Below are 27,670 nucleotides of genomic sequence, written 5' to 3'. Positions count from 1 at the left end.
TTGCGCACATGAGAGCGCACTTCCATAGGCTAGTATGGGAGCCTTGTTCTTATGACATGAGACATAGCATGAGAACCTGGCGCAGCAAATTGTAAATATATATTTATATGCTTATATATATATATTTATATGTTAATATGTGTATATACATATATCAGCCCATAAATTAAGATGTACATAAGCATATACATATATATTTACTGGGATCATACGGTTCCCATAAATCGCAATGTAAAGGAACTTTTCAGTGCTGTTTTTTTTTTCTAACACCCCACACCTGCCGCTTTTAACCTCTCAAAACAGCCTAGTGCAGTTGTTTTTTATTTTTTAAAAAAATGCTATAATACCGTCTATTTTTGAGGGCATTTGGGGCACTTTTGCTACCGCAAGCCCATTAGCTTGCGTGTGATAATTTAGAGCTCCACTTGTAATCTAACCCTTAATGGGCACACCACCCAGCTGATTTTAATAACCACCCAGCTATAATTTAAGCAAATAATAAGGTATAATTGCCAATAGTAAAAGTTGTGTTATTATTAAATCAATTAATGTTAAATTATGCAATTAATTTGTGCTTAGGTTATGTTAATTAACATGAATGAATACATAACATTTTTTTTTTATATAAAGTAGTAAACTGCCTCCGTCCAGTTACTTCATAATGCCACCTGGCTTGCAATATTTCTGTGAAAAACACTGTTATGCATTGATGACACAGTATTGAGTTAAATAGTTATCACGAAAAAACAGCTAAATCAAGCTAAAAGAGTCATATATACTTATTCTATATATAATAAACTTTAGTTTAATAAAACTATGGTTTAATGCAAACTAAAGCCAATTTAAAGGACACTAAACCCAATTTTTTTCTTTCATGATTCAGATAGAGCAACAATTTTAAGCAACTTTCTAATTTACTCCTATTATAATTTTTATTCGTTCTCTTGCTATCTTTATTTAAAAAGCAGGAGTTTAAAGCTTAGGAGTCGGGCTATTATAGGTTTAGCACCCTAGATAGCACTTGCTTATTGGTGGTTACATTAAGCAAAACAATAAGCAAGCATAACCCAGGTTCTTAACCAAAAATGGGCCGGCTCTTAAAGGGACACTGAACCCACATTTTTTTCTTTCGTGATTCAGATAGAGCATGACATTTTAAGCAACTTTCTAATTTACTCCTATTATAATTTTTATTCGTTCTCTTGCTATCTTTATTTAAAAAGCAGGAGTTTAAAGCTTAGGAGTCGGCCTATTATAGGTTTAGCACCCTAGATAGCACTTGCTTATTGGTGGTTACATTAAGCAAAACAATAAGCAAGCATAACCCAGGTTCTTAACCAAAAATGGGCCGGCTCTTAAAGGGACACTGAACCCACATTTTTTTCTTTCGTGATTCAGATAGAGCATGACATTTTAAGCAACTTTCTAATTTACTCCTATTATCAAATTTTATTCATTCTCTTGGTATCTTTATTTGAAATGCAAGAATGTAAGTTTAGATGCCGGCCCATTTTTGGTGATCAACCTGGGTTGTCCCTGCTGATTGGTGGATAAATTCATCCACCAATAAAAAAGTGCTATCCAGAGTTCTGAATAAAAAAAAAAGCTTAGATACCTTCTTTTTCAAATAAAGATAGCAAGAGAACAAAGAAAAATGATAATAGGAGTAAATTAGAAAATTGCTTAAAATTGCCTGCTCTATCTGAATCACAAAAGAAAAAAATTGGGTTCAGTGTCCCTTTAAGCGTTATATTCCTGCTTTTTAAATAACGATAGCAAGAGAACGAAAAAAAAATGATAATAGGAGTAAATTAGAAAGTTGCTTAAAATTGCATGCACTATCTGAATCATTAAAGAAAAAAATTAGGTTTAGTGCCCTTTAAACTTTAAAAAATATTGCTACATTAAAAGTAAAAACCCACAATAAAATAGCAATAAAATAACCCTGTAAATATCAACGTTATGTAATTTGGCATTAGGTTCCTGACTCATACCATATTTTTAGCATTGATGACATTAGCATGAAGGTACTAGGATTATTATAATGTGTATATATTCTAGTAAAATTATTCATATAACATTTATTATTGTGTATCTGAAAAGCATTTTTTGTTAAATGTGATTAACTGTAACGATTGAAGCCCAAAATACTAATGTTACATTAAAATATTTGCTACTGTATCACCTTATGTATTATCTATTCTATATACATCTATTAAAGGGATAGGATAGTCACAATTACACTTGCATATTTCAGGTAGAGCATGCAATTTCAAAACACTTTTAAATTCAAATCTATTTTCAATTGTACTTTGTTCTCTTGTTATCTATTGTTGAAAAATAATATGGATATATAATATACTAGTGGTAACTAGCTTCTGATTGGTGCCTGCACACGTCTCTTGTGATTGGCTAACCAGATGTGTTCAGCTAGCTGCCAGTAGTGCAAAGCTTTTCCTTCAGGATAACAAGAGAATGAAGCAAATTTGATAATAAAAGTAAATTGAAAAGTTCTTTAAAATGGTATGTTCTATCCAAATCATGAAAGAAAATGATCACCCTTTAACTGAGAATATAAGGGTTCAACAATTTCTTTTTTTAACTGATTGATTTACTTTTACCTTTTTAAAGAGCAGGAGGGGGGAGGTGATTATAGTCTTAGTAAAATAAGTGGGTGTGGGCTATTTTTGGGTCAATACTTTAATCAGTGTTAATTTGCAAAACATTAAGATTTGTTCAAATCCAGATCTTTGGTTGCTCTTTCAAATGAATGAATCTGGGGTGGAAATAGCTGAATGCTGCTGCCTGTGCAGTGGTTTATATATTAGTAATCGTGGCACCCCCCCCCCCCCCCTTACTTTGATTTATTCCTATAGTGTAAAAATAGATTTTTTGGGGTTATTTATTATGGGTTGATATATTGTTTCACATTTGTTTAATAAATAAATCTATTCCATGCACAAATCATATTATAAACTAATAGGTTAATAACCATTTTAGAGGTTTGCATTCTACTGGCCTTTATATTGTTACTAGAAACTATTATTTCAGAATGAATATCATCCAGATAGGGTCTCCTTCTCTCCAGTCAGCATTCTGCAGTTGTTGATTCATCTGCATATTTTCCATTTTTCATCCTATTAATGTAGATTAGCTTTGTCAAAGGTCAATATCTTTACTCTTACATAGTTATAACTTCATTTCCATAGAAACTGATGAACAGGGTAATGAAGCACTGAAATACAGATCATGATTGGCTGAAACCAAATTAGTTCATTTACAAAATGTCAAAATGTGACAGTACTGAGTTGAGAATTCCATGTGTTATAAGATAATATAAAAAAAAAAAAGCTGTGTGGAATATACCAATGTTAAAGTAATATAACACGAATTCCACACACTTTTGTTTGCAAATTTCTCTTACTGCCGTATTTATTGAAACTCAGCAGAAATGAGAAAACCAACGATTTTCAAAGTTAAATTACATGAAAAGGGGTCAAAATAAGTAATGAATGCATATTGCCATTTTAAACTATATAGAATTAAACATTATATTACAGTTTTAACCTGTTTAATGTCCCTTCGAATGACATTTATTGCACCAGCACAAACCTTAAAAGAGACAGTCAAGTCAAAATTAAACTTTCATGATTCATATAGGACAGGCAATTTTAAACAACTTTCTAATTTACTTTTATTACAGGAAGTGCAGAATTATTAGGCAAATGAGTATTTTGACCACATCATCCTCTTTATGCATGTTGTCTTACTCCAAGCTGTATAGGCTCGAAAGCCTACTACCAATTAAGCATATTAGGTGATGTGCATCTCTGTAATGAGAAGGGGTGTGGTCTAATGACATCAACACCCTATATCAGGTGTGCATAATTATTAGGCAACTTCCTTTCCTTTGGCAAAATGGGTCAAAAGAAGGACTTGACAGGCTCAGAAAAGTAAAAAATAGTGAGATATCTTGCAGAGGGATGCAGCACTCTTAAAATTGCAAAGCTTCTGAAGAGTGATCATCGAACAATCAATCGTTTCATTCAAAATAGTCAACAGGGTTGCAAGAAGCGTGTGGAAAAACCAAGGCGCAAAATAACTGCCCATGAACTGAGAAAAGTCAAGCGTGCAGCTGCCAAGATGCCACTTGCCACCAGTTTGGCCATATTTCAGAGCTGCAACATCACTGGAGTGCCCAAAAGCACAAGGTGTGCAATACTCAGAGACATGGCCAAGGTAAGAAAGGCTGAAAGACGACCACCACTGAACAAGACACACAAGCTGAAACGTCAAGACTGGGCCAAGAAATATCTCAAGACTGATTTTTCTAAGGTTTTATGGACTGATGAAATGAGAGTGAGTCTTGATGGGCCAGATGGATGGGCCCGTGGCTGGATTGGTAAAGGGCAGAGAGCTCCAGTCCGACTCAGACGCCAGCAAGGTGGAGGTGGAGTACTGGTTTGGGCTGGTATCATCAAAGATGAGCTTGTGGGGCCTTTTCGGGTTGAGGATGGAGTCAAGCTCAACTCCCAGTCCTACTGCCAGTTTCTGGAAGACACCTTCTTCAAGCAGTGGTACAGGAAGAAGTCTGCATCCTTCAAGAAAAACATGATTTTCATGCAGGACAATGCTCCATCACACACGTCCAAGTACTCCACAGCGTGGCTGGCAAGAAAGGGTATAAAAGAAGAAAATCTAATGACATGGCCTCCTTGTTCACCTGATCTGAACCCCATTGAGAACCTGTGGTCCATCATCAAATGTGAGATTTACAAGGAGGGAAAACAGTACACCTCTCTGAACAGTGTCTGGGAGGCTGTGGTTGCTGCTGCACGCAATGTTGATGGTGAACAGATCAAAACACTGACAGAATCCATGGATGGCAGGCTTTTGAGTGTCCTTGCAAAGAAAGGTGGCTATATTGGTCACTGATTTGTTTTTGTTTTGTTTTTGAATGTCAGAAATGTATATTTGTGAATGTTGAGATGTTATATTGGTTTCACTGGTAAAAATAAATAATTGAAATGGGTATATATTTGTTTTTTGTTAAGTTGCCTAATAATTATGCACAGTAATAGTCACCTGCACACACAGATATCCCCCTAAAATAGCTATAACTAAAACAAACTAAAAACTACTTCCAAAACTATTCAGCTTTGATATTAATGAGTTTTTTGGGTTCATTGAGAACATGGTTGTTGTTCAATAATAAAATTAATCCTCAAAAATACAACTTGCCTAATAATTCTGCACTCCCTGTACCAAGTTTGCTTTGTTCTCTTGGTATTCTTTGTCAATGGCTAAACCTAGGTAGGACTAGAAAAGCACAAAATAAACAATGTGCAGAAAAAGTTTGCTGGACCTTTAATACTGTATAAGAAAGTGCACAAAATACGAAAAAATTGTGTCAAAATGGTTTCACATCATTCACGCAAATACTTTATTGAGATATTGTAACAAACAGGCACATCACGTACATGCTAAGTTAAAAATACTTAAAGGGCCACTAAACCCAAAATCTTTCTTTCATGATTCAGATAGAGAATAGAAATTTAAACAACATTACAATTTACTTCCATTATTTATTTTGCTTCATTTTTAAGATATCCTTAGTTGAAGAAAAAACAATGCACATGGTGAGCCAATCACACAAGGCTTCTATGTGCAGCAACCAATCAGCAGCTACTGAGCATATCTAGATATGCTTTTCAGCAAAGAATATGAAGAGAATAAAACAAATTAGATAATATAAGTAAATTAGAAAGATGTTTAAAATTGCATTCTCTTTCTAAACCATAAAAGAAAAAAAAAAAAAATGTGGGTGTCATGTCCCTTTAATCTCCTAGACGGAGCATATCAGGGTAACCTGAAGTTATTATTTAATTTGAATATGTTGACCGCAATAGGGAGTCTGAATTATTTTTAATTTAGCATGTATATGGTGTGCCTGTTTGTTACAATATCTCAATAAAGTATTTGTGTGAATGATGTGTATATGAAACCATTTTGACACTATTTTATCATATTTCATGAACTCGTATACAGTATTAAAGGTGCAGCAAACTTTTTCTGCACATTGTTTCTTTTGTGCTTTTCTAGTATTAATTCATTTGCTAGTTACCTTATAACAGGCAGTTACTGAATACAATAAGCTGACCTTATAACTTCATGTTATTTTTTATTATAAAAAGTGCATAAACCCCACACACTTTGCTGCAATTATAAACCCAGGGAAGCTCATATGCTAATTTATAAGCCCTTGAAGGCCACCTCTTATCTCAATGCATTTTAAGTCTGCACTGATTGGCTAAAATGCAAGTCTGTCAAAAGAACTGAAATAAGGGGGCAATCTGCAGAGGCTTAGAGTAGGGATGGGCAAATGTTTCGCAATATTTAAAAAAAAATTAAACAAATTTTAACACATTTGCTCGTTTCAAATGTTTGTACAACATTCTAACATTTTTTTTAATGTAATAGTATTTCTAATGCTTTCTTTAAATGTAATATTTGATTCAAATGTTCTAATAATTAGATTTGAATTATACAATATTTGAATTGGACACATTTTAATTTATATATTTGTAATAGTATTTCTAATGCTCTCTTTAAATGTAATATTTGAATTATTCAATATTTTAATTGGAAAAATTCAAATTGATATATTTGTAATAGTATTTGTAATTCTCTCTTTAAATGTAATATTCAAATAATACAATATTCGAAATAGAAACGTTCAAATTTATATATTTGTATCTATTAGGTATCAATTTACTAAATTACCTAACACATGAACTATTTGAACTTCTGAATAGTATTCATTAAATCGAATGCTACATTCAAAATTTTGAATGTGGACATTCGATCTAATTCTAAGCATTTTAATGTGAAAGTGACATTTGAAAACTGTAAATAGCATTCTATTATATAATTTTTAAGAATATTCGTTTTTATCAACATTTGATTATGTGAATCCAATTTCTACAATAACATTTGTTCTAACATTCGATTTAGAATATAAACATATTCGCCCATCCCTTGTTTAAATACAAGGTAATCACAGAGGTAAAAAGTGTTTAAATATAACAGTGTCAGTTATGCCATACTAGGGAATGGGCAATAAAGGGATTTGATAACTTTTTAAACAATAAATATTTTCAATTAGACTGTTCCGCTTAACTAAGTACAAGTGATATTGCAACTCATACCTTTGAGTTCCCTCTAGAGCCTTTTCTATCTGTGCACAGCAGTCACGTGATGCTCGATGGAGAGTCAAAGTGTGGTAAAGTTTGAGCAATATACTTTTTTTACTTAGAAAAGGATGTTAAAAAAAATATTGTATTGCAGCAACATATTCTCAACATAAACTGCAGCACAAACTCTGCATACCAGTGAGTGAGTGCTGCAGCTGTGCTTTTCTAAAGCATAAACTATAGGGAAATACACCGTGTGTGTCACGTGACTGCTGTGCTGTTACAATATGGCGGCATACATAGCTGCATCAAGCACTGGATCAACATTCTAATACAAAATACTTTTCTTAAAATGTTTGGGGTAAGCTGAACTTCCAGCATAAAGAACTGTACTCAGTTTTTTGTTACTCAGTAGAAGTTAGTTTTATCGATTTTTAGCAGTCAGGTGTTTAAAGGGATAGTAAACACCAAAAATGTTATTGTTTAAAAAGATAGATAATCCCTTTATTTACCTTTCTCCAGTTTTGCATAACCAACACAGTTATAGAAATATACTTTTTACCTCTGTAATTACCTTGTATTTAAGCTTCTGCAGACTGCCTCCTTATCTCAGATCTTTTGACAGACTTGCATTTCAGGAAATTAGTGCTGACTCTTAAATAACTTCACGTGTGTGAGCACAATGTTATTTATATGAAACACATGAATTATTGCCCTCTAGCTGTGAAAAACTGTCAAATGCATTCAGATAGCAGGCAGCCTTCAAAGGCTTAGCATTTAGCATATGACCCTAACTCGGTTTAGCTTTCAACTAAGAATACCTAAAGAACAAAGCAAATTTGATGATAAAAGTAAATTAGAAAGTTGATTGAAATTACATGCCCTGTCTGAATCATGAAACTTTAATTTGGACTTTACTATCCCTTTAATGTCCCTTAAATCAGTGTTTAAGTATCCAGACCCAGAGTATTGAGTGTTTTGTGGTCACATGAAATCCACTTTGCTTCATTGTAAATTTGACCCAGCTTGAATCTAATCTTTCATCTTTCCCTACCAGGAATTCTGCTTCAGATTAAATTGTCTTCCCCATGGAGCAGATTTGGGTTTCTAAAAATGGAATTCTTTAGAAAGCTGTTTTCTTTAAGAATCAAATGTCTAAAATACAGTCAATAACCTGATTATCTATCATGTCTGTGTTGAGTGGCGCATTATGAAATTATCGTGTAGAATCAATGGAACTTGGCAGCTACTTTTGAGTAATAATTCAACAAGGATAATAATTTAGACTGTAGATGCATTGGCCACAGATTATGTAGAAGATTCAGACAAGCTGTATCTTTAGTAATTGAATTCTCCTAAATGTGAGAGCTGGGCTGCTTACAAGGAGATATCCCCAGGGACAGAGCTGGCTGCATCCAGAGAGCTAGGAACAAGATGGTCTGGCAGCTCAGACACACAGATGTGAGCAGGTCACATGGGGTTCTCACAAACCAATCCTCTCTGTATCATATCCCACATATCTACCCATTGTGCCTCTTACTGGAAATAATTCCATTCATGACTCTATCATGGAAGTTTGTAGAACTTAACATCATTTTCATTATACACCCTGTGCTTCCTATCTCTCTATTTACTTTCATGTGTGCTTGCAGTCCTTTCCTCTTAAAGGGACAGTCAACACCAGAATTGTTATTGTTTAAAAAGATAGATCATTCCTTTATTACCTATTCCAAAGTTTTGCATAACCAACACAGTTATAATTATACACATTTTACCTCTGTGATTACCTTGTATCTAAGCCTCTGTAAACTGCCCTCTTATTTCAGTTCTTTTGACAGACTCATTTTAGCCAATCAGTGATCACTCCTCGGTATATTCACGTGCATGAGCTTAATGTTATCTATATGAAACCCATGAACTAACGCCCTCTAGTGGTGAAAAACTGTCAAAATGCATTTAGATTAGAGGCAGCCTTCAAAGTCTAAGAAATTAGCATATGAAACTCCTAGGTTTACCTTTCAACTAAGAATACCAAGAGAACAAAGCAAAATTGGTGATAAAAGCAAATTGGAAAGCTGTTTAAAAATACATGCCCTATTTGAATCATAAAAGTTTTTTTTGTACTTGACTGTCCCTTTAAGGTCTCTGTTACAAGTCTCTCTTTCATTGCCTTGGTCTCAATCCTTTCAGTTCTGCCTGTACCCTAATTAAAGTGACACAAAACTCAAATTGTATTCCAAGTTAAGGGCTTGATTACAAGTGGAGCACTAACAGTTATGTGTGAGCAATAAGGGTTATATCGTCGGGTTGTCCGCTTGTATTACAAGTTTAAAGTAAATGCGATTTCTTGAGCGCAAACGTGATTTACGCTAGAATGATTACCACGTCCTCAGAGCTCTGGTTAACTGTTTTACAAAACAAAAAAGTGTCACAAAACATATAAAAAATACATTACAAACTACAGTTACAATCATAATAACACCATCTGATAAAAAATATTAAAAAAAAAATTGCACAAAAAAGGGTTCAAATATATGAGGTTTCACGTGTTACTCCCCCTTTAATGCCCAGCTAACTCCCACAGAATGCATACTCTAACTATACTTCCCATGGAATGCTCAACTAACTCCCTAATACCGCCTACACCTACATCACTTCTTAGCTACACACTCCTGGAACACCCAGCCAACTCCCTAATACCACCTACACCTATGTCATGTGTTTCCTATAATGCCCCTGGAACACCCAGCCAACTCCCTAATACCACCTACACAGTGGCGTATTTAGGTTTTGTGCTGCCCTAGGCACTTACAATTGTGCTGCCCCCCCCCCCTAAGTTTTAGGCTGTTTTTGGCCATAATATTTTTTTGGTCAGGCTATAATGTGACATATATATATATCTCAGGAGGATGATGCTACTCTGTGCCAGACTTTAATATCCTTGATTACTACAAGTTTTTGTAGTTGTTTGCAATATATTAGAGTTTTGTTTGCTAAAACTTTGAATACAATTAGGGACATTTTTGGTTGTCTTTTTAATGGCACCTGGATGTCTGAGCTAGTTCAACCACCTAAGAATTGAATGCAGTATTTTTGGAACATTGTAAATGAATCTGTAAAATCCTATTAGCGACAGCCGTTTTTCAGACTTTGTTTTTTAGGTTTTCATATGTAGACATGAAGAGTCCTGTGGAAGCAAAAATTTAACAGCTAATGCAAATGTAAACAGTAAAACTAATTCATTATTAATGCAGGTATGTTCCTATTTCTCATTATATCAATCCCTGTCATGTAGAGACATATAAATACAAAAAGAAAATATTCTGTTGAGCCTGTGGTTTGGTTTGGCATATTTCTACAAAAATATTACCCTAAAATTGAATCCTAAGGATTGATTTAATCTAAAACCACCTATACTGCCATTTTAATGGTGCCAAAAAACTACAATTCCCAGCAGGCATGTGCAGCAGTAACACTACACTTGTCTTCTCCTAGGTTCGCGCTATCTGCCTGGAAACCCAATCCTGCACAATTAAACTTTTCTTTTTTAACTCCTGTGTCCCAAACAACCAGTCTGCAGAGAACCAGATCCTGTACAAATTATGTTGCTTTTGTAAAGTCCCAGGTCTCTATAGTGGCAATCAGAACCATTCTGCCCAATAACACTGCTCTTTTTAACCAGTGAATATAAACAGTGGAAAGATGACCCTGCTCCCACACATGCTGACTCTGCCCATAGAACACCTATGCACCCATATGCTTTGCTGGGTATGATCATGCTATAAAAATATTGCAGGGTTCTAAATAACGCAATTTGAATTTTAAAACCGAGAAAATAAGCTATGTGAGGCGCTGGCAAAGAGATTATGCATGGTATATACATAAGACACATAAGCACAAGCCACACTCTGTGACAAACATATCACATTTCTGCAGTCAGATGTAATAAATGTGCAGGCTGCAGCACAAACAGGGATCCCTTTAGCACACAGGTAAATATCAACCATCTTTGCCCCTCACTCACCACATCACAGGATCTGCCATTAAACTTACCCCACGGGCGGCTTCTCCTGAGCACATCGCTCTCTCAGGCAGTGACACCCCCACCGCGTCTTCAAGCTAGCTCTAATCAGTAAAGTGATGTCCGACTCCGCAGCCATGTTTACTCCGCAACAGCCACGTCATCACCTATAGCAACTGTCACATCTCCTCGGGTGTGAACGGGGCAGCGGCAATCCGGATCCACGATGCAAAAGTTCACATCTCTGAGTTAGTAGCCAGAGGTGAAAGGCAAATTATATGCGCACTCGCAATAACTCAGTTATTAGAGTGTATTTGTGGTGTGCACTGTGCACGCTCTACTATCCGACTGGAAATCCCAAAAAAATGTTAAAGTGCAGAAGCAGCTGGGGGCAATGTAAAAAAGTGCCGCCCTAGGCACGGGCCTTGTGTGCCTAGGCCTTAATATGCCCCTGCACCTACACCTATGTCATTTGTTCCCTATACTGCCTCTGGAATGCCCAGCCAACTACCTAATACCACCTACACATATGTCATGTGTTCCCTATACTGCCCCTGAAATGCCAAGCCAACTCCCTAATACCACCTACACCTATGTCATGCGTTCCCTATACTGCCCCTGGAACACCCAGCCAACTCCCTAATACCACCTACACCTATGTCATGTGTTCCCTATACTGCCCCTAGAACACCCAGCCAACTACCTAATACCACCTACACCTATGTCATGTGTTCCCTATACTGCCCCTGGAACACCCAGCCAACTCCCTAATACCACCTACACCTATTTTATGTGTTCCCTATACTGCCCCTGGAACACCCAGCCAACTACCTAATACCACCTACACCTATGTCATGTGTTCCCTATACTGCCCCTGGAACACCCAGCCAACTCCCTAATACCACCTACACCTATGTCATGTGTTCCCTATACTGCCCCTGGAACACCCAGTCAACTACCTAATACCACCTACACCTATGTCATTTGTTCCCTATACTGCCCCTGGAACACCCAGCCAACTCCCTAATACCACCTACACCTATGTCATGTGTTCCCTATACTGCCCCTGGAACGCCCAGCCAACTACCTAATACCACCTACACCTATGTCATATGTTCCCTATACTGCCCCTGGAATGCCCAGCCAACTCCCTAATACCACCTACACCTATGTCATGTGTTCCCTATACTGCCCCTGGAACACCCAGCCAACTCCCTAATACCACCTACACCTATGTCATGTGTTCCCTATACTGCCACTGGAACACCCAGCCAACTACCTAATACCACCTACACCTATGTCATGTGTTTCCTATACTGCCCCTGGAATGCCCAGCCAACTCCCTAATACCACCTACACCTATGTCATGTGTTCCCTATACTGCCCCTGGAACACCCAGCCAACTCCCTAATACCACCTACACCTATGTCATGTGTTCCCTATACTGCCCCTGGAACACCCAGCCAACTCCCTAATACCACCTACACCTATGTCATGTGTTCCCTATACTGCCCCTGGAACACCCAGCCAACTCCCTAATACCACCTACACCTATGTCATGTGTTCCCTATACTGCCCCTGGAACACCCAGTCAACTCCCTAATACCACCTACACCTATGTCATGTGTTCCCTATACTTTGTTGACAATATAAATAATTATGTATTGGTGCTAACCAGCCTTACTATCTATGATGCTTTTGCATTGTGCCCGCCTCCTATGGCGTGTCACTGTTAGATATCACGTGGTAGACGACTAGTGAATGAAGTGCACTGTTATGATCGTGCAGGTTGGACTGTTGACAAGTACATTACAGTGATTTATAGTGAAACGATGTGAAAGTAGTAGTCATTATATGAATCTATGCTTGTACCATACTAAACCACTATAATTTCCCCAGGTATGTAAAGGCTGTTGAGGTAATCTACACTATTAAAGCCAATAGTAATTTGCACCAAACATTATTTTCTTAGCTCTCTAAGAATCACAATGATACATATATAATTAAACAATTGCGTATATATTGACAAATGGCAATTATGGTTTAGGATAAGTGTTGGTTCTGTCTATGTCTCTTGCGGCATCTGGAGAGATGCTTGTGATGAGGTCCTGTCGAGAATGGATCAATGCTGTTTATCGCCGATTGTGTTTACATCACACTGCACTATTGACACTGTTGACACTGTGCCCGTCTCCTATGACTCACTAGTAATTAGTAGTCATGTGGCATACAGCCAGCCAATGAGGAACAAATCATGACGACTATGTGTATGAAGGGGGTGTGTAAGAATCAACCCCTTTGATTGGCTCCCTTACCTTTCTTATACAGTGAGGCTGTACCCAGTCGGGTTAGCCTTTGACAAAGCCAGCATATGGCGAAATGCACATCAGGCGCTTGCACTAGGAGCTCTGCAGCTTACTTGATGTTTCATGCACCTTTAGTTAGACAATAATTATGTAACTTATGGTAATTTGATTGGAAGTTCTGCTATGTTTCACACCGCTTCAGTATTGCACTAGCTTAGCTTAATTGGTGTGCGTTTTGTCCTCTTTATTCAGTCTTAGTTTTTTGTGCAATCCGCAAGCATTTTTGGGTGTTTACATAGCAGATTCCTTCCTCTGTGTCAATCGAGTGATTTACTTGGTGCAGTCTCATCTCTAAGGATACTTTCCTGGGCTTGCTAGCTCTGCTGTATTTTATACAGTTTTTATTACACCACACTTGTAGTAATTTACTACCTTTTTAACTTTGTATTTAATAAATGTTAAGTTTTATTTATCTCTCCTCTGTGTATTACCTCACTGTAAATACACTTATTGATTGATACACTTAAGAGTGCTCTGGTTATCCATTTCTCTTGTTCTTGTTCCCTATACTGTCCCTGGAACACCCAGCCAACTCCCTAATACCACCTACACCTATGTCATGTGTTCCCTTTACTGCCCCTGCAACGCCCAGCCAACTACCTAATACCACCTACACCTATGTCATGTGTTCCCTATACTGCCCCTGGAAAGCCCAGCCAACTCCCTAATACCACCTACACCTATGTCATGTGTTCCCTATACTGCCCCTGGAACACCCAGCCAACTCCCTAATGCCACCTACACCTATGTCATGTGTTCCCTATACTGCCCCTGGAACACCCAGTCAACTCCCTAATACCACCTACACCTATGTCATGTGTTCCCTTTACTGCCCCTGCAACGCCCAGCCAACTACCTAATACCACCTACACCTATGTCATGTGTTCCCTATACTGCCCCTGGAAAGCCCAGCCAACTCCCTAATACCACCTACACCTATGTCATGTGTTCCCTATACTGCCCCTGGAACACCCAGCCAACTCCCTAATGCCACCTACACCTATGTCATGTGTTCCCTATACTGCCACTGGAACACACAGCCAACTACCTAATACCACCTACACCTATGTCATGTGTTCCCTTTACTGCCCCTGGAACGCCCAGCCAACTACCTAATACCACCTACACCTATGTCATGTGTTCCCTTTACTGCCCCTGGAATGCCCAGCCAACTACCTAATACCACCTACACCTATGTCATGTGTTCCCTATACTGCCGCTGGAACACCCAGCCAACTCCCTAATGCCACCTACACCTATGTCATGTGTTCCCTATACTGCCACTGGAGCACCCAGCCAACTACCTAATACCACCTACACCTATGTCATGTTTTCCCTATACTGCCCCTGGAATACCCAGCCAACTCCCTAATACCACCTATACCTATGTCATGTGTTCCCTATACTGCCCCTGGAACACCCAGCAAACTCCCTAATACCACCTACACCTATGTCATGTGTTCCCTATACTGCCCCTGGAACACCCAGCAAACTCCCTAATACCACCTACACCTATGTCATGTGTTCCCTATACTGCCCCTGGAACACCCAGCCAACTCCCTAATACCACCTACACCTATGTCATGTGTTCCCTATACTGCCCCTGGAATGCCCAGCTAACTACCACAGAATGCCTATACCATATAATGTCTGAAATCTACCTGAATAAATAAATATACAAAAAAAAACCCTCCCTATTAAAACTATAGGAGTAAGGTCGCTACATTTATATCCAATGTTAAAATGATATGCATTGTCATTTATAATGCATATTATTTTTTGTATTGTATCTAATTTAACATGTAGTTATTTTTGATTGTTCATTTCATTATTTTAAACATAAATATATAATTAAAATTATATATCTATGCTTAAAGTAATAAAAATAACAATAAAAATAACATGTTAGATGCAATACATACAATATATATTAAACTATTAAACCCTTATGCTCCCTCACCCCTAGCACACCCTACACTATTAACCACTAATCTGCCATAACCTAAAGACCAAACCACCCCATAACCTCTTAACCAAGTCAAGTTGGTGAGTACAAACTTTTTTGGGGGTGAAGGGTTACTTTTATTGTAGAAAGGGGTTGTAGTATTTACTTGAAAATGAGCTGTGACAACCTATCAAGGGTATATTTGTTTGAGTTACACATGCTGCAGGGTAGGCAGGGAGGAACATAAATAATGAATAATGTTGCTGGACAGCAGATGAATAGTGCTGCTGGACAGCACCATGCATGTTCAACTCAACACACCCTGCAGTATGTGTAATTAAAAAATCATTGCCAAGGTGGCACCTCCAACACAAATAGCCTTCAGAATATTTCCTACACTACTGCACTGGCCATGTTAATCAATGGGTGATATTTTTAGACACTGTAATACATGTATTATTAAAAATTAATAATAAGGGACTTGTCTTATAAATCACACAGTAAATAAATAAGAACCTTTGTGCAATACATTATTTTTGCAATTATAGAGAATACATGGCAGAGGATATCTTGATCTCACCATCCCATTACACCCACACAAACACTGAATGATTTTCTACCATAGAGAATTTCTATTTATATCTGTAAATGAACAAATAGTGGAAACAAATTGCAACTAAAATACAAGTGTGTATCTTTAAATTGAAAAATTTGAAAATGTGCTATTTGAAAATATATATTTTTTAAAAGGACGTTTAATTTCAACATATAATCTTTAATTAACTCTTTTAGTACGAATGACGATCACATGTTGTCATCTGTGGGGGTTTCTTTTGGAGCCCCCTGCACTTACCCCCACATACAAAGTGGCTAAGTGGCCCAGCATTGCCAGGGGAATCCGGGAATGTTGGTGACATCACCATGCATGGGAGAGCTGAAGTGTTCGGCAGCAGTAAGGAGTTTAAGGGAGCTGGATGGAGCATTAAGTATTCAAACCTCTTGATCCCAGCTATCTTAAGCCCTAGAAACCCCCTAGATCACTGATGGCTAACCTTGGCCCCCTGATGTTTCAGAACTACATTTCCCATGATGCTCATCTAGACTACAGAGTGCCTGAGCATTATGGGAAATGCAGTTCCAAAACATCTGGGGTGCCAAGGTTAGCCATCACTGCCATAGACCCATCATTTGAGAGGCAACTGTCCGCTCTTCAAACAGTGTGTAAGAATGTAACGTTAAAGCACAATTAAAAATAAACAAATAAAAACACATTTAAATACACTTATACTTATAATAGGCAACTAAAAAGTCCTAGCGCAAACCTCCCAGCTGTCGCTTTTTGAGAGAGAAAGTCCCTAACTATAAGTTCTGTCTCACTGTCCCTCTTATACAACCATATCTCCTGATTTGTAGAATAAATATTTATTTAGATGAGTAGAGGCACATGGGGCCCCTAAGAGACCCTTATTTAAATGAAGAATATCCCTTCTTCTTTTGACTATAACATTAAGAAAGAAAAAAAACACATGCAAGCACATTGCTTACAACCTTGTCATTAGCAGTCCAACTCAGCAGAGGGCCCTGGTGGAACTTTTTTTGGGCCCCCTAAAGGTAACTCAGTAGTAACTAATAGTAATAATATACGTTACTCTGTAATGATTTTGAGGATAGATAGATAGATAGATAGATAGATAGATAGATAGATAGATGGACTTGCAACCTGCACTAATAAAAGCTCCCAAGCATTAGGATTGTACACCTTCTGCAGTCACCTATGTACAGACTGGCTGCTATGGACCCCCCAGCACTTCGTCCCTGGTGCCACCGCACCTGCTGCAATAATGGTAGTTCCGCCCCTGAACCTTGTTTATTAAAATTTTAATGAAAATATACATTTTTAACACATTTTGTTAAACATGTGTTAAACATCACATGATATATAAATAGCATAATGGTATAGTTTAAATCTGCTGGGCCTGCTGAAAACCAAAATAACAATACATAATATATAGAATATACTGTATATACAAAATACATGTGTGGATTTCTCACTGAAAATGTCCTACTGTAGGGGTTACATGTGAGCATCTAAAAACTGCAAAACAGCTACAAAGGATGCCAAGAGAACAAAGTAAATTTCATAAAATTGCACATTCTCTCTGAACTATGAAAGTTTAATTTTTGTCTTTCACGTCCCTTTAAGAAAGTGTTTGTAAACTCCAGTCCTCAGGACCCTTAACAGGACAGATATTCATTATATCTTAAAGGGACAGCCTACACCATAATTTTTATTGTTTAAAAAGATAGATAAGCCCTTTATTACCCATTCCCTAGTTTTGCATAACCAACACAGTTATATCAATACACTTTTTACCTCTGTGATTACCTTGTATCTAAGTCTCTGCAAACTGCCCCCTTATTTCAGTTCTTTTGACAGACATCCACTTTAGCCAATCAGAGCTGGCTCACCTGAACACCACGTGTGTGAGCACAGTGTTATCTATATGACACACATGCACTAACACCCTCTAGAGGTGAAAAACTGTCAAAATGCCCTGAGAGAAGAGGCGGCCTTCAAGGGCTTAGAAATTTGCATATGAACCTCCTAGGTTTAGCTTTCAACTAAGAACACCAAGAGAACAAAGCAAAATTGGTGATAAAAGTAAATTGGAAAATGGTTTAAAATGACATTCTCTATCTGAGCTCTAGTTAAGATATAATGAATATCTGGCCTGTTAAGGGTCCTGAAGACTGGAGTTTATAAACACTGATTTGAGAAGTTATGGGGGGGGTGGCATAAACAACCCTTCCTTATTAAAATAAACATTGAAAATTAGACTTTTAAAAATAAAAAAATGAAAAAAATGGAAAGCAATGGGAATCACAGGAGGCAGCTGAAACCTTTGCTGATTTTTTTTTTAAAAAATGTGTTGTTTTTAAATTAAGTTAAATATGCAGTTTTAAATTTAAAATTCTCATATTTTGGCTTAGTAAGGCTAGGTAACTGTACATTAATTTAAAGGGACAAGGAAGAAATGCACTAAAGGGACTTTGTACGAAAAGTATTGAGTGGTCCTGCTTAAAGGGACAGTCAAGTCCCAAAAAAACTTTCATAATTCAAATAGGGCATGCAATATTTTAACAACTTTCCAATTTACTTTTATCACCAATTTTGCTTTGTTCTCTTGGTATACTTAGTTGAAAGCTAAACCTAGGAGGTTCATATGCTAATTTCTTAGACCTTGAAGGCGCCTCTAATCTGAGGCGTTAGTGTTTCATATAGCTAACATTGAGCTCACACACGTGAAGTTACCTAGGAATGAGCACTGATTGGCTAAAATGCAAGTCTGTCAAAAGAACTGAAATAAGGGGGCAGTTTTCAGAGGCTTAGATACAAGGTAATTACAGAGGTAAAACGTGTATTATTATAACTGTGTTGGTTATGCAAAACTGGGGAATGGGTAATAAAGGGATTCTGTATTTTTAAACAAAAAAATTCTGGTGTTGACTGTCCCTTTAAATCTAAGTTGAAACTAATATTGCAGTATTGGTTTTGTACTCAGCTAATCATCACTTCCTCTGCATTACTGGTAGAGAGGGGCAAGTATGAAGAGAAAAGATGACTTCTCTTAGATGAAAAAAATAAACAAATAAAAGTTTACTACAATGTCCCTTAAATAGTAAAACATGTATGTCACTTTAAAATCACTTAAAAAAAATCTGTTAATTATTGTAATAATAAATCCAGCGTTATAAATAATATAAAACAACACAAAAACGCAATCATGAAGAAGTAAACTAAAATTTCACACAATTTGCAATTCAGTTTGCATAACATTATCATATTTTACATTTGCACACACACTTATAGATATATCAGTTAATGAACCTAGCAAAGTGAAAAAAGTGTCATGGTCTGTTAAAATGAAAGTCATGTTAAACATAACAAATTCAAATTACCTAAGAAAAACTGCTATAACAATGCTGTTTTTTTTGTACCTTAAAGGGGCACTGAACCCAATTTTTTTCTTTTGGGATTCAGATAGAGCATGCAATTTTAATCAACTTTACTCCTATTATCCATTTTCTTTATTCTCTTGCTATCTTTATTTGAAAAAGAAGGCATCTAAGCTAAGGAGTCAGCCAATTTTTGGTTCAGAACTGCGGACAGCACTTGTTTATTGGTAGGTGAATTTATCCACCAATCAGCAAGAACAAACCAGGTTCACCAAAAATGGGCCAGCATCTAAACTTACAGTCTTGCTTTTCAAATAAAGATACCAAGAGAATGAAGAACATTTGATGATAGGAGTAAATTAGAAAGTTGCTTCAAATTCCATGCTCTATCTGAATCATGAAAGAAAAAATGTGGGTTCAGTGTCCCTTTAATAAATCATATGGGAGGTAGGTAGGAAGGGAGGGAAGGGTACTTTATTTCTCTGTGTGCCAGATTACAACAATTACAAAAAATTTGCGCTCCACTTGTAATCAGGCCCAATGTGTTTACTGTCCCTATAATCCTTTCTAATTGTAATCTGCCCCAAATATATGTTTTTTGAGATTGTGACCCAATACTGTATTGAGAAATGCTTTTTATTGGGTCATCACTGGGTAAACTTTTGCATGTTCATTTAAAGTGATGGTAAATTCACCTATTTTTTATTATTTTGAAATCTCGTAATTTTAAGCATATTGATGTGCTTATTTTAGTGAAAATCAAATTTAACTTCTATAAAAAAAACTCTTTGTGAGGCTCCGTTACCTGCTTCAATACAGCCTCTACGAGAAGAGTGCTTTTTGGATATAGGTGCACTCAGGGTCTCTTATAAACGGAGAACTTCTAATTGTCAATACAGCCTCTGTCTCAGATTTTCTGAATCTGGGATTTGACAGGCAGCTCTTTCAGCCAATAGGAGCTGCACCATATGCCCTATGTAAGTTACTGACAGCACGCTCCCGTGCTGGTAACTAGAAGCCAACTCAGGTGTGAAGCTCAACTGCGCAAGCCCCACTCGCTACACTATTTGCGCAGTTGAAACAGTGAATTGGCTTTACCAGGAGCGATTAGCTCACTGTTTCAGCTGCGCAAATAGTATAGTGAGTGGCGCTTGGGCAGTTGCGCTTCACGCCTGAGTCAGCTTCTAGTTACTAGCACGGGAGAGTGCTGTCAGTAACTTATATAGGACGTATGGTGACTCCTATTGGCTGAAAGAGCTGCCTGTCAAATCCCAGATTAATATTGAAGCAGGTAACAGAGCCTAACAAAAAGGGTTTTTCTAGAAGTTGAATTTGATTTTCACTAAAATAAGCACATCGATATGCTTAAAATTACAAGAGCTTTCAAAATATTTAAAGTTTTAGTTAGGGGAATTTACCATCTTTTTAAATCAACATCATATGACAACTTTCACTGAATGCTCACAGTAAATTCTGACAATCAGTTTAGCAAACAGACTTGACATTTCCTTATTTATGTAACATTCAATTTAAGAAATAGCAACATGTAAATGTATTGATTCTAAAACACCATAGGAATGAACTTTCAAATGCTACATATCAAATAGAGAAATGTAACATTAGAGACCTGATGATTGAAATACAATCACACACTTTTGACTAAACATTTAAAGTTAAATAATTGTAACGCTGGTGCAAACACACACGCAGTGCAAAGTACCTGACAATTCTGCTTTTTATCTTACAATTTGTGACATCAATTGAATAAGGGCTGATGCTCTACCTAGTAGCTACAATCCTTAAAACCAATAACTTATTAACTTACCCTCTATAACAATAAAGACACGGACACAGAGAGTTGGGTATAAGACCATATCATGGTGATGTTTATTTAACATTTAAATAAACCTGACTTTAACTGAAGTCATAACTATAAACATTAACTTGTGGCGGCATTCGAGGCCTAGTAAAATAATAATAACTCCATATGACTAGAGGTCGAGGCCAGGTGTTATTGGAATTGCAAAGTGAAAGGGGGCCGCAAAATGAGCCTCCACCCCATTCCGTCTAGGAGGAACAAACATCCTAAAGAATCTTCAGCCAGCAGTCTTTTTTTGCAGTATTAGTCAGTATTGCTTCAGACTTGAAAAAGGAATACATTCTTCCGAAAGCTTGTCATCTTATAAATGTATAGTTAGTCCAATAAAAAAAGTATCATTGCTCAATGCAATATTCTTATTTTGATATCTAAATCTCTGGACTAACACGGCTACTCCAATCAATGCGAATATATATATATATATATATGATATATATTTTACCCAAAAAAATCATATATATGTAGAAATATGTATTTAAGAATAAATAGGACACATTCTTCTATGTGAAGAACATTTGAATGTGAAATATTCATAATCCCTGTTGGGTTACCGCACTTGAGAAAATGCGTTAACGCAAACGCAATATTCTAAGTTGATTTTTTTGGCATGCACCGGAATAGCGCTCGTGTGAAAACCTTTTACTTTTAACTTGTAATATGCGCCCTACCCGGCGCATGTGAAAAGCTTACTTCTAGCCGTGTTTATGCTTGAGCTGGAGTGCAAACTACCGCTCCTCTCGTGATCTAGCCCTTAATGGGCACTCCACCCAGCAGATTTACTGACCGCCCTGCTAAATACTGAAGTGATGGTAGTTTTGGCATTTTCAGACCATATATTCTTTTACAACATTATATGTTTTATTAGTCACTAACTTTTTATGTTAATATAAAATCGATTTGTTGATAAAATTAAAACTTACTGATCCATTCGAGCATGATTATACTTCCTTGTATTGCCACTGTGATTTAGATAGAGGTCCCACCCGCTTTCTAATTATGCATGACACAATGATGATCTTTACCAAATTTATTGTGCATGCTTTATGCAACCCCTGCGGCCGTAATGTAAATGAGTCACGCAAGAGAAGACGCATGACGTCGCTAACACATGCGCAAAAGATCAATTTTTTTTGGGGGGTGGGGGTAGAAACATGCCAAAATGCCATGAATTGGATTGGAAAACGGCAAAAACATCACCCAAAAAAAACCTAATAGATCTTTAGGTCGGGGCTGCAGGCAGATGCCATAGAAAAGTAGCGGTAACTTATACTGTCTGGCAGCAGTGTTTACAACCATGTTTATCGCAATGTTATACATAACTACAAATACTGCTGTCACATAATGCTAAAGACACATGCACGCCCCTAACCTCCAATTAGCCTACTTAGATTGACTCTTCAACAAAGGATATACAAAGAACAAAGTGAATTAGATAATAGAAGTAAATTGGAAAGTTGCTTAAAATGACATGATCTATCTCTATCATGAACATTAAATTTTGACTTAACTACCCCTTTAATAATCAAGGGAGTATTTAGCAAATAGCAATTGTTTTGTTAAAAATGTATTTACTTTAAAAGGTTTAAATCCTCAAGATTAAAGGAAAAGTATACACCAGTTTTCATATAACTGCATGTAATAGACACTACTATAAAGAAGAATATGCACAGATACTGATCTAACAATCCAGTATAAAACCTTTTAAAAACGTACTTAGAAGCTCCCAGTTTAGCACTGTTGATGAGGTTTGGCTGGGACACCCACTGAAAGAGGCTGGGAAAACAATAAGAACAGACACTCCCCCTTTCCCTGCATATAAAAAGACAGATAACATAAACAGGATACATCTGATACTTTGGGGCTTGGTTAGGAGACCTGTGCAGGAGGTTTGATAAGATATAGGATGTTAGATATAAAAAGGAGTTGAAATAAGACACAAAATTGAACGCACATTTCTACAATGTAATACAATGCATTCTTTTATAAGGATTTGGAATGTATTGATGTCCCTTTTAGTTTTGTAAAATGTACAATCTAGTTTTATTACATTACATTTTATGTAGATTCTGCCTTTTTAACTGTTTGTGATATTCTACAAGAAACTAGTTATTGCTTTACAATGGGTAGCAAGGATAATATAATTTAATATGTGCATTTAAGAGATACCTTACTCAGTCAGCTTGATAGCAATGTGCTATAGCACTTTACTATCACACTATTGCACTAGATCACGGTACCATAACAATATTGTGCTATAGCACTTTACTATCACACTATTGCGCTAGATCACGGTACCATAACAATATTGTGCTATAGCACTTTACTATCACACTATTGCGCTAGAGCACTGTACTATAACAATATTGTGCTATAGCACTTTACTATCACACTATTGCGCTAGATCATGGTACCATAACAATATTGTGCTATAGCATTTTACTATCACACTATTGCGCTAGAGCACTGTACTATAACAATATTGTGCTATAGCACTTTACTATCACACTATTGCGCTAGAGCACTGTACTATAACAATATTGTGCTATAGCACTTTACTATCACACTATTGCGCTAGAGCACTGTACTATAACAATATTGTGCTATAGCACTTTACTATCACACTATTGCACTAGATCACGGTACCATAACAATATTGTGCTATAGCACTTTACTATCACACTATTGCGCTAGAGCACTGTACTATAACAATATTGTGCTATAGCACTTTACTATCACACTATTGCGCTAGAGCACTGTACTATAACAATATTGTGCTATAGCACTTTACTATCACACTATTGCGCTAGATCACGGTACCATAACAATATTGTGCTATAGCACTTTACTATCACACTATTGCGCTAGAGCACTGTACTATAACAATATTGTGCTACAGCACTTTACTATCACACTATTGCGCTAGAGCACTGTACCATAACAATATTGTGCTATAGCACTTTACTATCACACTATTGCGCTAGAGCACTGTACTATAACAATATTGTGCTATAGCACTTTACTATCACACTATTGCGCTAGATCACGATACTATAACAATATTGTGCTATAGCACTTTACTATCACACTGTTGCGCTAGATCACGGTACTATAACAATATTGTGCTATAGCACTTTACTATCACACTATTGCGCTAGATCACGGTACTATAACAATATTGTGCTATAGCACTTTACTATCACACTGTTGCGCTAGATCACGGTACTATAACAATATTGTGCTATAGCACTTTACTATCACACTATTGCGCGAGATCACGGTACTATAACAATATTGTGCTATAGCACTTTACTATCACACTATTGCGCTAGATCACGGTACTATCACAATATTGTGCTATAGCACTTTACTATCACACTATTGCGCTAGATCACGGTACCATAACAATATTGTGCTATAGCACTTTACTATCACACTATTGCGCTAGATCACTGTACTATAACAATATTGTGCTATAGCACTTTACTATCACACTATTGCGCTAGATCACGGTACAATCACAATATTGTGCTATAGCACTTTACTATCACACTATTGCGCTAGATCACGGTACAATCACAATATTGTGCTATAGCACTTTACTATCACACTATTGCGCTAGATCACGGTACTATCACAATATTGTGCTATAGCACTTTAATATCACACTATTGTGCTAGATCACGGTACTATCACAATATTGTGCTATAGCACTTTACTATCACACTATTGCGCTAGATCACTGTACTATCACAATATTGTGCTATAGCACTTTACTATCACACTATTGTGCTAGATCACTGTACTATCACAATATTGTGCTATAGCACTTTACTATCACACTATTGCACTAGAGTAGACTACCGCAATAAAGCGAATATAGTAATAAAGTGAGTCACACTCTTTTTTTTTTTTGTTTCCCATTGCATGTGAGAGTTATAAGTGTTCAATAGCATTATGTCTAAAGAAACAATGTACATACCTTAAAGGGACATTATGGTCAAAAATGAAATGCACATAGATAAATTACATATTTTAATAGAACTATATTTGCAATATACAGGGAGTGCAGAATTATTAGGCAAGTTGTATTTTTGAGGATTAATTTTATTATTGAACAACAACCATGTTCTCAATGAACCCAAAAAACTCATTAATATCAAAGCTGAATAGTTTTGGAAGTAGTTTTTAGTTTGTTTTTAGTTATAGCTATTTTAGGGAGATATCTGTGTGTGCAGGTGACTATTACTGTGCATAATTATTAGGCAACTTAACAAAAAACAGATATATACCCATTTCAATTATTTATTTTTACCAGTGAAACCAATATAACATCTCAACATTCACAAATATACATTTCTGACATTCAAAAACAAAACAAAAACAAATCAGTGACCAATATAGCCACCTTTCTTTGCAAGGACACTCAAAAGCCTGCCATCCATGGATTCTGTCAGTGTTTTGATCTGTTCACCATCAACATTGCGTGCAGCAGCAACCACAGCCTCCCAGACACTGTACAGAGAGGTGTACTGTTTTCCCTCCTTGTAAATCTCACATTTGATGATGGACCACAGGTTCTCAATGGGGTTCAGATCAGGTGAACAATGAGGCCATGTCATTAGATTTTCTTCTTTTATACCCTTTCTTGCCAGCCACGCTGTGGAGTACTTGGACGCGTGTGATGGAGCATTGTCCTGCATGAAAATCATGTTTTTCTTGAAGGATGCAGACTTCTTCCTGTACCACTGCTTGAAGAAGGTGTCTTCCAGAAACTGGCAGTAGGACTGGGAGTTGAGCTTGACTCCATCCTCAACCCGAAAAGGCTCCACAAGCTCATCTTTGATGATACCAGCCCAAACCAGTACTCCACCTCCACCTTGCTGGCGTCTGAGTCGGACTGGAGCTGTCTGCCCTTTACCAATCCAGCCACGGGCCCATCCATCTGGCCCATCAAGACTCACTCTCATTTCATCAGTCCATAAAACCTTAGAAAAATCAGTCTTGAGATATTTCTTGGCCCAGTCTTGACGTTTCAGCTTGTGTGTCTTGTTCAGTGGTGGTCGTCTTTCAGCCTTTCTTACCTTGGCCATGTCTCTGAGTATTGCACACCTTGTGCTTCTGGGCACTCCAGTGATGTTGCAGCTCTGAAATATGGCCAAACTGGTGGCAAGTGGCATCTTGGCAGCTCTACGCTTGACTTTTCTCAGTTCATGGGCAGTTATTTTGCGCCTTGGTTTTTCCACACGCTTCTTGCGACCCTGTTGACTATTTTGAATGAAACGCTTTATTGTTCGATGATCACGCTTCAGAAGCTTTGCAATTTTAAGAGTGCTGCATCCCTCTGCAAGATATCTCACTATTTTTGACTTTTCTGAGCCTGTCAAGTCCTTCTTTTGACCCATTTTGCCAAAGGAAAGGAAGTTGCCTAATAATTATGCACACCTGATATAGGGTGTTGATGTCATTAGAACACACCCCTTCTCATTACAGAGATGCACATCACCTAATATGCTTAATTGGTAGTAGGCTTTCGAGCCTATACAGCTTGGAGTAAGACAACATGCATAAAGAGGATGATGTGGTCAAAATACTCATTTGCCTAATAATTCTGCACTCCCTGTACATGTATTGGGAAAAAAATGCTTCTAGTAAAATTCATCACTGTTTTAAAGATAATATTTTTCTCTACACGTGAAGCATAACTAGATATTCTCAATGCACCAGCATTTTACATACTATAGCTGCTCAGAGCACCAGTGGGGGTTGTATCATGTCAGCAATTAACAAATTGAGTCATTACCATATGGAACAAGCACCCTAGGCTCTCTGAGCAAGTTCTGTGTTTAAAATGCTGGTGTACGGAGCATACTTAAATACAATTTTAAAACAGCTATAGCTTTTACAAAAAGCATTTTTGCTAATACATGTGTATTGCAAAAAATGCTTATGTTCAAAACTGAAATGCATCCATATCCATTCCAGTTTTGACTGCAATGTCACTTTAATTAAAAAATACTTTTACAGTATTGCTAAAACTTACTAGCCTTTATCTGAGCCTTCAGTGAGTCATACTCTTTTGCTGGTGGTGTGTTTATATGTGTATTTATGTGTTTATATGTGTATTTTTGTGTTTATATGTGTATTGTTGTGTTTATATGTGTATTTATGTGTTTATATGTGTATTTTTGTGTTTATATGTGTATCTATGTGTTTATATGTGTATTTATGTGTTTATATGTGTATCTATGTGTTTATATGTGTATCCTTGTGTTTATATGTGTATTTATGTGTTTATATGTGTATTTTTGT

The 27,670-nt window shown here is 36.9% G+C and overlaps 1 protein-coding gene across 1 annotated transcript in view; it reads left to right on the top strand.

Moving 5' to 3' along the window:
- The window catches only part of LOC128666901 (growth arrest-specific protein 7-like), a 580,973-nt gene that overhangs the window by 552,452 nt on the left and 851 nt on the right, over positions 1 to 27,670 (top strand). The gene's annotated exons all lie outside the window — the stretch shown is intronic.

Source organism: Bombina bombina, chromosome 1, assembly GCF_027579735.1.
Source record: "Bombina bombina isolate aBomBom1 chromosome 1, aBomBom1.pri, whole genome shotgun sequence".
Classification (NCBI taxonomy): domain Eukaryota; kingdom Metazoa; phylum Chordata; class Amphibia; order Anura; family Bombinatoridae; genus Bombina; species Bombina bombina.
Note: the sequence above shows the minus strand (reverse complement) of the source record. Positions and strands in the feature narration are given on the sequence as shown.